Here is a 13,004-nt window from a genome sequence, read left to right as displayed (position 1 = left end):
AAAATAACAACAAAAATATGGCAGGGTGTAACTTAGCTTAGATTCCTTTTATCGTGTATAGAGTTTTCAAATTATGCCTAAGGCTTTTTTCCATAAGGTTAAATGCGACAGAGCATAGACTAACTTTTCAATCAGAGACAAATTCCTTTGCAAGCAACTCGCATTCTTTGTGTCCCCATTACCACACGGATTCCCAGGGTGAAGAGTACAGCCCTGAGCCACTCTGTTTACTTTAGTCTCTATCAGCAAGGCCAGAGTTATCAGGTGTCTGCTAAATTTAGGTTTAGGAAAATGACCGCCAATCCCTTGCCAGTGGCTGGCTAAGCAATTAACAGGATAAACTGCTATAAGACAAGGCTTTTAAAATAGTGTCCTTGAACATTTCCTTCTTTAGAGACCTCGTGCCTCACACAAGACTAAGACACCTAGACAGAAGGCAAACAAACAAGAGAAAAGCAAAACAAATTTAATCAATTCAGATTTGTGGCCAACAAAGGAGCTCTCCCAAGTAAAGATCCATAGACCCAAATAGTCCATTTGTAAAGCTCAGATTCCACGGAAAACGGTCAGCCTGAGTAGGAATGCAGTTAGATAAAGGGGGCTGATAGAATGTGTTGGATAAGGGCAAAGTTTGCAAGGCCTGTCTGGATTCCTCCCAGACTTTCAGACAGCTGCTTTCTCCAAGAGAGAGGGCTGGAATGTGGGAGTGATCTGTGCTCAGACAGGGAGGTCTGAACCTGGCCACTACATGGTAGGTAAAGCTGCTTGCCACACAAACCTGACGACCTGAGTTCCATCCCTGGGCCCCATGTTAGAAGACTCCTCAAGCTGGCTTCTGGCTTCCTTCCACAAAAAAGGAAGGGAGAGAAGGAAGATGGGAAAGGGAATACTTTGACTGTTAATTTGGGATTTTACTGGAGAAATTTTGTGTGTCTAAGTGCTTCTCTAACTGTTTGGCTACTCACTGGTTCACACCAGGGCCTTCTGCCTCTTCCCCTTCAAACACCTCACGTGCATGAGCTTTCTTTTTCTTCCTCCCTCCTTTCCTTCCACACTTTGCTCTTTGGCTGTAGGGACTTGCTCCTAAGGCCCCGTGCACACACTAGCCAAGTGCTGGGTCCCTGGACTCTATCCTCAGCCCCTTTGAAACTCTTCATTTTGAGAGAGGGTCTTGGGGAGTTATTCAAGCTGGCCTTGAACTTGCTCTGTGACCCAGGTTGTCCTTGAACTTGTGACCCTCCTGCTTAGCCTCCTGAGTAAGTTGGGCTTACAGGAACACAACATCATGTCCCACTATGTGGGAATTTTCATAAGATGTTGCCCTGAGCAGATGAATTGCAAAGACTGCTCCATTAGTGTGAAGAAACACAAGGGATATTATGTGAGTTAACCAATTAACTATTTAATTTTGATTCAGGGTCAAGCTTTTGCTGTCTGTTTCTACCTCTAAATCAGTTCTAGAGTCTTCTCTTAGCCACACTAATTGAAAAACAGCATCTAGTTAGGATGAGAATTTTAAACACACGGCTACCTTGTCATCTCAAGAAGTCATCGTGGAGATGGCATCTTAGCTCACTGTTTTGCCTTTGGGGTCAGGCAACACAGCTCCCACTAACTTTCCTTAAGTCGCTGCAGGGAGATTTTCTAAACTGTCGTCTGTGCTTTCCAACCTTCATGAGCAGAGCAAAGTCAGTTGGCTTCTGGCTTCTTCCATAGCGCTCTCACCCTTGAACAAAACATCCTTCTTACAGATTCCTACTTCCACACATTTTCCATTATTCCCAGCCCATGGCTGAATAATTCTATCCCACAGGCCTCTCCTTGGCTTTAAGTGTTTGCTTAGGAGAGAGAGAGAGAGAGAGAGAGAGAGAGAGAGAGAGAGAGAGAGAGAGCCATATTTAGGGGCCGGAGAGATGGCTCAGGAGTTAAGAGCACTGATGTTCTCGCAGGGGACCCAGGTTTGATTCTCAGCACCCACATGGTGACTCACAACCGGTAACTCCAGTCCCAAGGGATATGACAACCTCTTCTGGCTTCCTTGGGTGCCAGGCAAGCAAATGGTACTCAGACATTACATGCAGACAAAACATCCATATGTATAAAATAAAATAAAGATAAAATTTTTAAAAATAATATTTACATCCAACGAGGACCATGCTTCCTTCCATGACCCATTCTTTAAATCTCTCTCCATAAATAGGCAGATCTTTTTTATGATAACCTGGAGAGAGGTCGAGTTATCTGAAAATTTGAGTTTAGTGCTGGTTTTCAGATTTGTGCCCATGGGAGGGAAGAGGATCCTAGAAACTTTAACAAAAATAGAGAAGAAGGACTAGACCAGGAAACTTATAAAATGGGGCTGGTATCCTTTTGAGAATGAGCTTTTGTAAAAATGAAAGCCCCGTGTACTAAACATCAGAAGAGGTGTGAGTTGGAGAAATTAGACCCAACTTATGAAAACAGACCTGTTTGAAGCAGTAGTATCTCCACCAATAAACAGGCGAGGAGAAGGGCAGACACCAAAGGCAAGCTCAACTCTGCCATCTACTGCCTGCCTAGCAAGAGAAGCCATGCTTGGTGGAGGTGAGCCTCTGGCCCATCTCCCCCCTCCTAAGGTCTATGTGCTACCTGTTTACAGAAGAATGGGCTGGAAGCCACTGAGATCACATCTGGATGATGCAACAAGACTCATATCAACAAAGAACAGATGCTAGGATTTGTTTAACCCAGTAAATAATTAAATGAAGTCAGTGTTACATCAATAGTTATTAGCCAATTGTTAAACCAAGTCATATATGTATATATATGCGAGACATATATACATTTGTGCATATTAATTATTTACCTCTAAAAATCAGAACATTTTAAAGATCCAGGAAAACCCCTTAGAGTGCTCAGAACATTGTAGAACACAGCCTATATGTCTCAGCTTCTTCAATTCCTGGTCACACTGAGGAATGTGACAAATTGCCTGCTCCTTATTCTGCATTCAAAGAAAGATGGAATTTGTAGCAGGAAGCTAAGACCAAATATTTCAGGTTGCCTAAACTCTTTTTTTTTGGGGGGGGCACCATTGTTATTAAAGGATAAATTATAAAGAACATAATTTTTTAAACTGTATTGCTTATCATCACCAAAAGATGGACTTTCTAAGCTAAATTCTTCCTTGAGTCAGAGCATTTTACGTTTGTAGCCAACAATAACAGCACTTACTCTAATTTGGAATAAAAGCGGAGAGAGCACATTTCTGCTTCCTTCTCTGGGTTTCTAGTTCTCACAGTGAGAAGAAACATGAGGCGCGTCACTAACTGTGACCTCCGTGTCAATCTCTTGCCAGTCATCTGCGCTCTAAGAAGTGAGCACTGCAAAGCCGAGGCCAGGAGCTCTGTTTGCGGTTCACTCATCCTCAGTTTCCTCCACGTCTTCCCTATCAGAATTTCACTTAATGAGATCATGTGTGAAAATCAGGAGAGTGGTTTTAAAACCAGTAGCTGCCTTTATGGGTGTTTTTCTAAGCGGTTAGACTTCCACTTTGGGTGAGAAAATCATATCCCTCCACACTTTTGTTTTCCAAATGTGTTGCAGCTCACCTGATTTCACTTTGATCCTCAGGTGTTATCTCTACATCATCAGTAGCTAGAATTACCCACACTCACACACACTCACACACACATACGCACACCTTAATCGAAGAATGTAACAGCTACCCAAAGAAGCCAGGTGGCTTACCAAAGAGTGAACAGCTGGCTAGGCAGCCGCAATGAGACCCTAAAACTCACACCCAGGGTTTCTACTGTAGAATTTCTCAAACCTTGCCTACTTGTGATCTCTTTGGGCTTGAGAAACTTTCACACAGCCCCAAGTATAATAGAAAACAGGAATGTGACCTGAAGGAATGACCATCTGAGCCTCGGATCCACTTGCACCTGGAAGAGTGATCGCTGGAGACTCTGCTCTGCCTGCACCTGAAGGAGCAATCAATGGGGCCACAACCCCCAATTAAACCAGTTGGAGGATGAGGGAACCCCTGAAGCAGAGGCTCTACCTATACCATTTGAAGGAAGAGATGGATAGACAGACAAACAAAAAATTGAAAGAAATCAACAAATTCCTTAAAGAAAATCAAGTAAAAAACAGGTGAAGGAAACAATGCAAGACTTGAAAATTGAAATAGAGGCAATAAAGAAAACACAAACCGAGGGAATTCTGGAAATGGAAGTTCAGAAACCACAAATACAAGCATTAACAACAGAATACAAGAGATGGAAGAGAGAATCTCAGGCATTGAAGACATAATAAAGGGAATTGATTCATCGGTCAAAGAAAATGTTAAATCCAACAAATTCTTAACACAAAATATTCAAGAAATCTGGGACCTGAAGAGACCAAACCTAAGAATAACAAGAATAAAAGGAGTTCAACTCAAAGGTACAGAAAATATGTTCAACAAAATCATAGAGAAAACTTTCCCAACATAAGGAAGACATGCCTATGAAAGTACAAGAAGCTTGCAGAACACCAAATAGACTCAACCAAAGGAAAAGTCCCCTCACCACATAATAACCAAAACACTAAACATACAGAATAAAAAAATAATATTAAGAGCTGCAAAGGAAAAAGGCCAAGTAACATATAAAGGCAGACCTATCAGAATTACACCTGATTTCTCAATTGAAACAATGAAAGCCAGAAGGTCCTAGTCAAGCGTTATGCAGACATTAAGAGACCACAGATCCCAGCCCAGAGTACTATACCCAGAAAAACTTTCAATCACCATAGAAGGACAAAACAAGATATTCCAAAACAGAACCAGATTTAACCAATACCTAGCCACAAACCCAGGCCTATACAAAGTACTAGAAAGGAAAACTCCAGCCCAAGGAAGTTAGCTAAACTAACTAAACTAAACTAAACCCAAAAACGCAGGCAATAGATGATCTCACAGCAGCAAATCTCAAAGAAGGGAAAAAACGCACACAATAACATCACCAACAATAAAAACTAAAATAACAGGAATTAGCAAGCACTGGTCATTAATATTCCTTAATATAAATGGTCTCAACTCACCTATAAAAAGACACAGGCTAACAGATTGGATATGAAAACAGAATCCATCCTTCTTCTGCATACAAGAAACACACCTCAACCTCAAAGACAGACATCACCTTAGAGTAAAGGGTTGGGAAAAGGTTTTCCAGTCAAATGGACCTACGAAACAAGTTGGTGTAGTTATCCTAATAAAAATATCTAACAAGATAGACTTCAAACTAAAATCAATAAAATAGATAAAGAAGGACATTTCATATTAGTCACAGGAGGAAATCTCAATACTGAATAACTATGCCCCAAATACAAGGGCACCCATATTTGTAAAGGAAACACTACTAAAGTTTAAATCATACATTAAACCCCACACATTAATAGTGTGAAACTTCAACACTCCACTTTCACCACTGGACAGGTCTGTCAGACAAAAAATTAAGGGAACTAACAGATGTTATGACTCAAATGGTCTTAGGAGACATCTTGTAGAACATTCCACCCAAACACAAAAGAATATACCTTCTTCTCAGCACCTCATGGAACCATCTCAAAAACTGACCACATACTCAGTAGGAAAGCAAACCTCAACAGATAAAAAAAAAAAAAAAGATTGGAATAATCCCATGTATCTTATCAGATCACCATGGCTTACAATTAGAACTGAACAGCAACACTAATTCCAGAAAGCCCACAAACACATGGAAATTGAACAATACTCAACTGAATCACCACTGGGTCAAGGAAGAAATAAAGAAGGAAATTAAAGACTTTCTAAAATTCAATGAAAATAACCATGCAACATACCCAAATTTATGGGAGACAATGAAAGCAGTGTTAAGAGTAAAGCACACGGCATTAAATGCCTATATAAAGAAGCTGGGAAAATCTCACACTAGCAAATTAACAGAACACCTGAACGCTTTTGAACAAAAAGGAAAAACTCACTCACAAGGAGTAGATGGAAGGAAATAATCAAATTAAGGGCTGAAATCAGTAAAATAGAAAGAAAGAAAACAATACAAAGAATCAATAAGACAAAGAGTTCTTCAAGAAAATAAACAAGATTGACAAACCTTTATCCAAACTAACCAAAAGACAGAGAAAGAATATCCAAATTGACAAAATCAGAAATAAAAAGGGAGATATAAAAACAGACTCTGAGGAAATCCAGAGTATCATCAGGTCATACTTCAAAAACCCATACTCCACAAAATTGGAAAATTTAAAGAAAATGGACAATTTTCTGGATAAGTATCACATACCAAAATTAAATCAAGATTAGATAAACAAATTAATTATACCTGTAACCCATAAGGAAATAGAGTTATCAAAAGCCTCCCAACCAAAAAAAGCCCAGGGCCAGATGGTTTCAGCACAGAATTCTACCAGAATTTCAAAGAAGAGCTAATACCAATACTTCTTAAATTGTACCATGCAATCGAAGCAGAAGGAACACTGCCAAACTCTTTTTATGCGGCTACAGTTACCTTGATACCAAAACCACACAAAGACGCAACAAAGAAAGAGAATTACAGACCAACCTCCCTCTTGAACATTGATGCAAAAAAACTCAGTGAAATACTGGCAAACCAAATCCAAGAGCACATCAGAAGCATCCTCCACAATGACCAAGTACGATTCATCCCAGAAATGTAGGTGTGATTCAACATACAAATATCAGTCAATGTAATCCACCATATAAACAAACTGAAAAAAATATGATCATCTCATTAGATGCTAAAAAGCCTCTGACAAAATCTAATACCCCTTCATAAAGGTCTTAGAGAGAGCAGGGATACAGGAAACATTTCTAAACATAATAAAGGCAATATACATCAAGCCTAAAGCCAACATCAAAATAAATGGAGAGAAGTTCAAAGCGATTCCACTAAAACCAGGAACAAGACAAGGCTGTCAACTCTCTCCATATCTATTAAACATAGTACTCAAAGTCCTAGCTATAGCAATAAGACAATAAAAGGAGATCAAAGGGATACAAATTGGAAAGGAAGAGGTCAAACTTTCAGTATTTGCTGATGATATGATAGTATACATAAATGACCCCAAAAATTCTACCAGAGAACTCCTACAGCTGATAAACACCTTCAGTAATGTGGCAGTATACAAGATTAAGTCAGAAAAAGTCAGTAGCCCTCCTATATACAGATGATAAATAGGCTGATAGAAATCAGAGAAACATCACCCTTCCCAATAGCCACAAATAATATAAAATATCTTGGGGTAACTCTAACCAAGTGAAAGACCTATATGACAAGAACTTTAAAAAAAAGAATGAAATTGAAGAGGAAATGGAAAGATCTCCCATGCTCATGGAAAGGTAGGATTAACATAGTAAAATTGGCAATCATACCAAAAGCAATCTATAGATTCAATGCAATACACATCAAAATCCCAGCACAATTCTTCACAAACCTCAAAAGAACAATACTAAATTTCATATAGAAATACCAAAAAACCTGGATAGCTGAAACAATCCTGTACAATAAAGGTACATATGGAGGAATCACCATCACTGACATCAAGCTCTATTATGGAGCTACAGTAATGAAAACAACTTGGTATTGGTATAAAACAGACACTGAACCTCATTGAAGAGAAAGTGCCACAGAAGACAACTTCCTAAATACAACACCAGTAGCACAGACTCTTGGTGTGCGAAGTCCTTCTGTGTATGTGTTGCTTTTACTGGTTAAGGAATAAAGCTGTTTCAGACAGTGGCTTAGCAGAATGGGACAAGGTGGGAATTTCAAGCAGATAGAGGAAGAGAGAGTAAGCAGAGTCAAAGAGAAGCCATGTAGCTGCCACAGCCTCTGCAGGAGCCCACCAAAATTTTGCTGGTTAAGTCACGACCTCATGGTGATGCACAGATTAATGGAGATGGGTTAGTTTAGGATATAAGAACTAGCTAGAAAATATGCTCAAGTTATTGTCCAAACAATATTCCAAATAATATAGTTTTCTGTGTGATTATTTCGGGTCTGAGTGGCTGGGAACAAATGAGCAGCCTCCGAGAACAGACTCTGAGAGCATCAATTAATCAATGGAACTTCCTGAAACTGAGAAATCTGTAAAGAAAAGAACATGGCCAACAAGATATTCTGTAGACAGCCTACAGAATGGGGAAAGATCTTCACCAACCTCACATCTGACAGAGGGCTGGTCTCCAAAATATACAAAGAACTCAAGAAATTAGTCATCAAACAGTCTAATAAAAAAATGGCTACAGACCTAAACAGAGAACTCTCAACAGAGGAATCTAAAATGATTAAAAGACACTTAAGGAAATGCTCAACATCCTTAGTCATCAGAGAAATGCAAATCAAAACAACTCTGAGATTCCATCTTACACCTGTAAGAATGTCTAAGATCAAAAACACTAATGGCAGCTTATGCTGGAGAGGTTGTGGGGAAAAGGGAACACTCCTGCATTGCTGGTGGGAATGCAAGCTGGTACAGCCCCTTTGAATATCAGTGTGGCGATTTCTCAGAAAATGAGGAAACAACCTTCCTCAAGACCAGTAATACCACTTTTTGGTATATATCCAAAGGATGCTCAACCATGCCACAAGGACATGTACTCAACTATATTCATAGCAGCATTGTTTGTCATAGCCAGAACCTAGAAACAACCGAAATGCCCCTCGACCGAAGAATGGATAAGGAAAATGTGGTACATTTACACAATGGAGTACTACATAGCAGAAAAAAATACTGACATCTTGAAATTTGCAGGTAAACGGATGGAGCTAGAAAACAACATTCTGAGTGAGGTAACCCAGACCCAGAAAGACAATTATCATATGTACTCACTCATAAGTGGTTTTTAAACATAAAGCAAAGAAAAACCAGCCTACAAATCACAATCCCAGAGAACCTAGACAACAATGAGGACCCTAAGAGAGACATACATGGATCTAATCTACATGGGAAGTAGAAAAAGACAAGATCTCTTGAGTAAATTGGGAGCATAGAGACCTTGGTAGAGGGTTGAAGGGAAGGGAGAGGCAGGGAGGGGAGCAGAGAAAAATGTAGAGCTCAATAAAAATTAATAATAATAATAAAATCCAATCTTGCTGAGTGTGGTTGGGAATGACTTTAATTCCAGCACTCAGGAGGCAGAGACACGAGGATTTCTGTGAGTTCCAGGACAGTTCACATAGTGAATTCCAGGACACTCAGGGCTATGTAGAGAGGTTATTTTTTTGTCTCAAAAGAAATAATAATCTAATTTTGGCTGAATATTTGATGCCGTAGAATATAGAATATCTTCAACATTTTCCAGAGCTGATAGATATTTTAATTTTATAAGCGTCAGTACTGAGAACAGTGCATTATATAGAAACACAGTACACAATACAGAAGTAAGTCTATGGCCATTTTAGAAAATGTTGAAAGTTCTAGCCTAATCCCAAGGCAGGATCCATTTAGTGATTATATGACTCTAGTATCTCACAGTGAAAACTTTAACATCAAATACCCTGACAATACACTTCTAAGTTGCACTAATTAATTAGTTGCTATGGAATGATGGTAGAGAAATATTAAAAGTCTTTACTTTCTATAATTAAATCATCGCATTTCTACAGGAACAGAAAATGGCGTGTGCATGGTGACGGTGCTACACCCCATCACCTCGTGAAAGTGGACAACCTGAGTCAAAGCATTCCAAGCCCCATTTGCACCTTGTGGAGGCAACGGCAGCACAGGGCAGAGCCAGGGCTGCAGTGAAGCCGTGAGCTGCAACAGGTGGTAAGCACTCTCAGAAACACCTGGGATTCTGGACACATTTGATTTTGAGTCAATTTGCAGTCGTTGCATGTTCAGACTTTTACTGTTGCCAGGCTTTTCATGACCTCCATATGTTTGCTCATGAGCTGCAGCTTAAGTCTACTCCTGGTCGGTGAGTAAAGGTGTTTGCTGCCAGGGCTGAAAACCGGAGTTCTGTCCCTAGAACCCACATAGTGGAAAGAGAAAACCAACTCCTACAAGATGCCCTCTGACCTCCACATGTATGCCATGATACATGGATGCACACATATACATACACACAAAACATAAAGTCTCCAAACTATATATGTGTGTGTATGTGTGTGTGTGTGTGTGTTCTAATGCTGCTGCAGATGAAGGAAGAAAAGGGGGTTGACTACTGAAATGTCTGATCTTGCTCAGGCTGGTTTTACTGAGAACCTCTAAGTACGACTAACTAGTTTCATCTTGCTCTTCACATGCCCTGACGGAAAACTTTCAGTGACTAAGAAGTTTCTCAATTTCTAGAGAACAGTTGTTTGGTAATAAAACGTTGTCCAAATGCATAAATCGTATAAAAGCCCACTCTAGGTTTCGGTTGGTTCATTAGCATTTATGAAATGTTTGGGACCTCATGGGTAATTCCCAAGCGGCTCCTGAATCTGTGTTCCTTTCCTTAGCTGTAACAGAAGGAAGTTCAGTGTGCGTCACTCGCAAAGTGGGTTTTCTCTACTTCCACATCTTTCTCTGGCTGACGACCACTAACCACCACCCCAGAGGACCACATTCCAACATTACCGCATCTTCCCCACAAGCTCCGCCTTCTCCAGACCCCACTCAGACAAGCTCTCTAACACTCACCTGAACCAATCCTCTTTCAAGATGGATTCCTTTCTTACCCTGGTTTCCGTGACACCTACAGTTCTCTTTACTGTACTTTCCCCTCTGTGTAGGCTTGTGTGTTAAAATTCTCCACCAAACTGAGGACTCTTTACAGCAAAATTAATATATTGTTCAGCTGCAGAGCTCTTCTTAGTGGCTGGAGTGTCAGTGTTTAATCTATGAAAGATACGGGGCTCAAAAACTGCACGGCGTGCTGAAAGGAGCTCACATGGCTTGTCAGACATCTAAGCGGAGAAAGCCTTAGATCTTGACTTTAAGACCAGCCTTGGCTCAGAGGCCTGATGCCCTCCCCTTGCTCGCCCCCACACACTGCAAATTTCCATGTAGTTATCCAGAAGGTTCTATGTGACTGGCAATTACTGATATAAAGGAAGACTTATGATCAAGAAAGAAGGGTAGAAGCACATACCGGCAGGGAATGAATGGCAAGGAATCAGTTTGTTTATAAGTCATATTACAACAAAAATTGATATTTCTCCATAAAACTTTTCACTAAAAAAGAAATATTTCTACAAATCAGACTGTGTGATATACCAAACATTTGTCCTTTGACCGTTCACTTACACTGTTCACTAAACTGAAGCAATTGCATCTTGAACAGTGAATGACAATATCCTGGAGCCTTGAGGTCAGGGTCGTTCACTCGAAATTAGTGCTCACGTATGACCCTCTCAGGTGACATCACAAAGGAGAGCCATCTTCTAGTGGCCAGTCTCCAGAAGCCTAGAATTAATTCTTTTACTCATTTCCAAACATAATGCATAGGTAACTCCTTTGCCTTTTAAAAATTTAAGCTTATTAATATTTTGCTCTGATAAAGCATATTAGTATAATTCATATCAGTATAATCAGAATTCAGAGTCCATGCACTCTTTCCCTTGAAAACATATCTTCTTCTCCATTATTGTCTTAATATTTATTTTTGAATCTTTTATAATCTAGGCAGTTACCCTTAGTCTCATGAAAATTTAATTTTTTGTTGTTGCTGTTGTTTTTCAAAACAGGGTTTCTTTCTGTACCCTTGGCTATCCAGAAACTTGCTCTGTAGACCAGGCTGGCCTCGAACTCTGGGATCCACCTGCCTCTGCCTCTCAAGTGTTGGGATTAAAGATGTGTGCCACCACTGTCCAGCCAAAAGTTTAATTTTCAAAGCTTTGCCAGCATATTCTATCTGAAAAGAATACCCTGGGAACATCTGTGTAGGTCAACCGCATTCTGGAAAGGACCCATGACTTCAAGGCAGCTTCCTCAGTAAATTTCCAGTGACCATCATGAAATGTGAGGTAGTCGGGGAGGTCAAGAGACAGTTTAGAAACTATCTGGGGAGAAGAATCAGAGGTTATCACACACTTGAAAGGAATAATCCTCAAGATTCAAACCTTCCATAATTCTTTTTGTCCATGCTCTCCCTTATGAAAACAGTCTGGCTTAGGCAGAAGCCAGGCCCACAAAGCTCATGAATAACTCAAATTCTTACACTGGAAAGCAGCCAGTTACCCAGGGACCAAATTCCTGTTTACTTTGAGGCAATGTGGGAGACCAGCTGCCTGCCGGTAGCTGTGAAGGCAGTAAAAACAGCCAGAGGCTATCACGAGGAGGAAATCACAGGGCCTGTTAATTTATGAATGTCAAGGACAGAGATTAATTAAACACTGCACAAGGAAACTTCAGGTGGTGGCATTGTCTGAACTCGAGCCTGAGCTGGGAACTCTTGGAGAGCAAACTGCTGGCACAAAGAGGGGCACACGGTTGTCTTTTAGCTCTTTAATAAACAGCATCATTCCATTGATTCCCTACTTAGGAAATGCAAAAACATTTCATTGCGATGGACTATTCTTGTATAGCTGATAAAGGGAAATTCAAAGCAGGGAAAAAAAAAAGAATTTGGGGTAAAACGCTGAGACTCATAGACACAATCAGGATGACTGGCTCCACCCTGTTGGTCATGGATTACCCCAGGGCAGTGTCTCAAGGGTTCGAGTCTGCTTGAAAGCTATTCATCCACATTTAGAACTTGAGGGATTTCCACCACAGAGAAAAATAAAACCCTCAAACCAATCATCCAATCCATGTCACAGATGGTGAGAGCAGAGATGAGCCCACTCTCTAAGAGTTACATAGCTGGGTTGGAGAGATGGCTCAGTGGTTAAGAGCACCAGCTGCTCTTCCAGAGGACCCAGGTTCAATTTCCAGCACCCACATGGCAGCTCACAACTGTCTGTAATTCCAGTTCCAGGGGACCAGACACCCTCACACCAAAGCACATAAAAATAAAATTAAATAAACTTTAA

Source organism: Chionomys nivalis, chromosome 5 (genome assembly GCF_950005125.1).
Source record: "Chionomys nivalis chromosome 5, mChiNiv1.1, whole genome shotgun sequence".
Classification (NCBI taxonomy): Eukaryota; Metazoa; Chordata; class Mammalia; order Rodentia; family Cricetidae; genus Chionomys; species Chionomys nivalis.
This window is presented reverse-complemented; position numbering follows the sequence as displayed.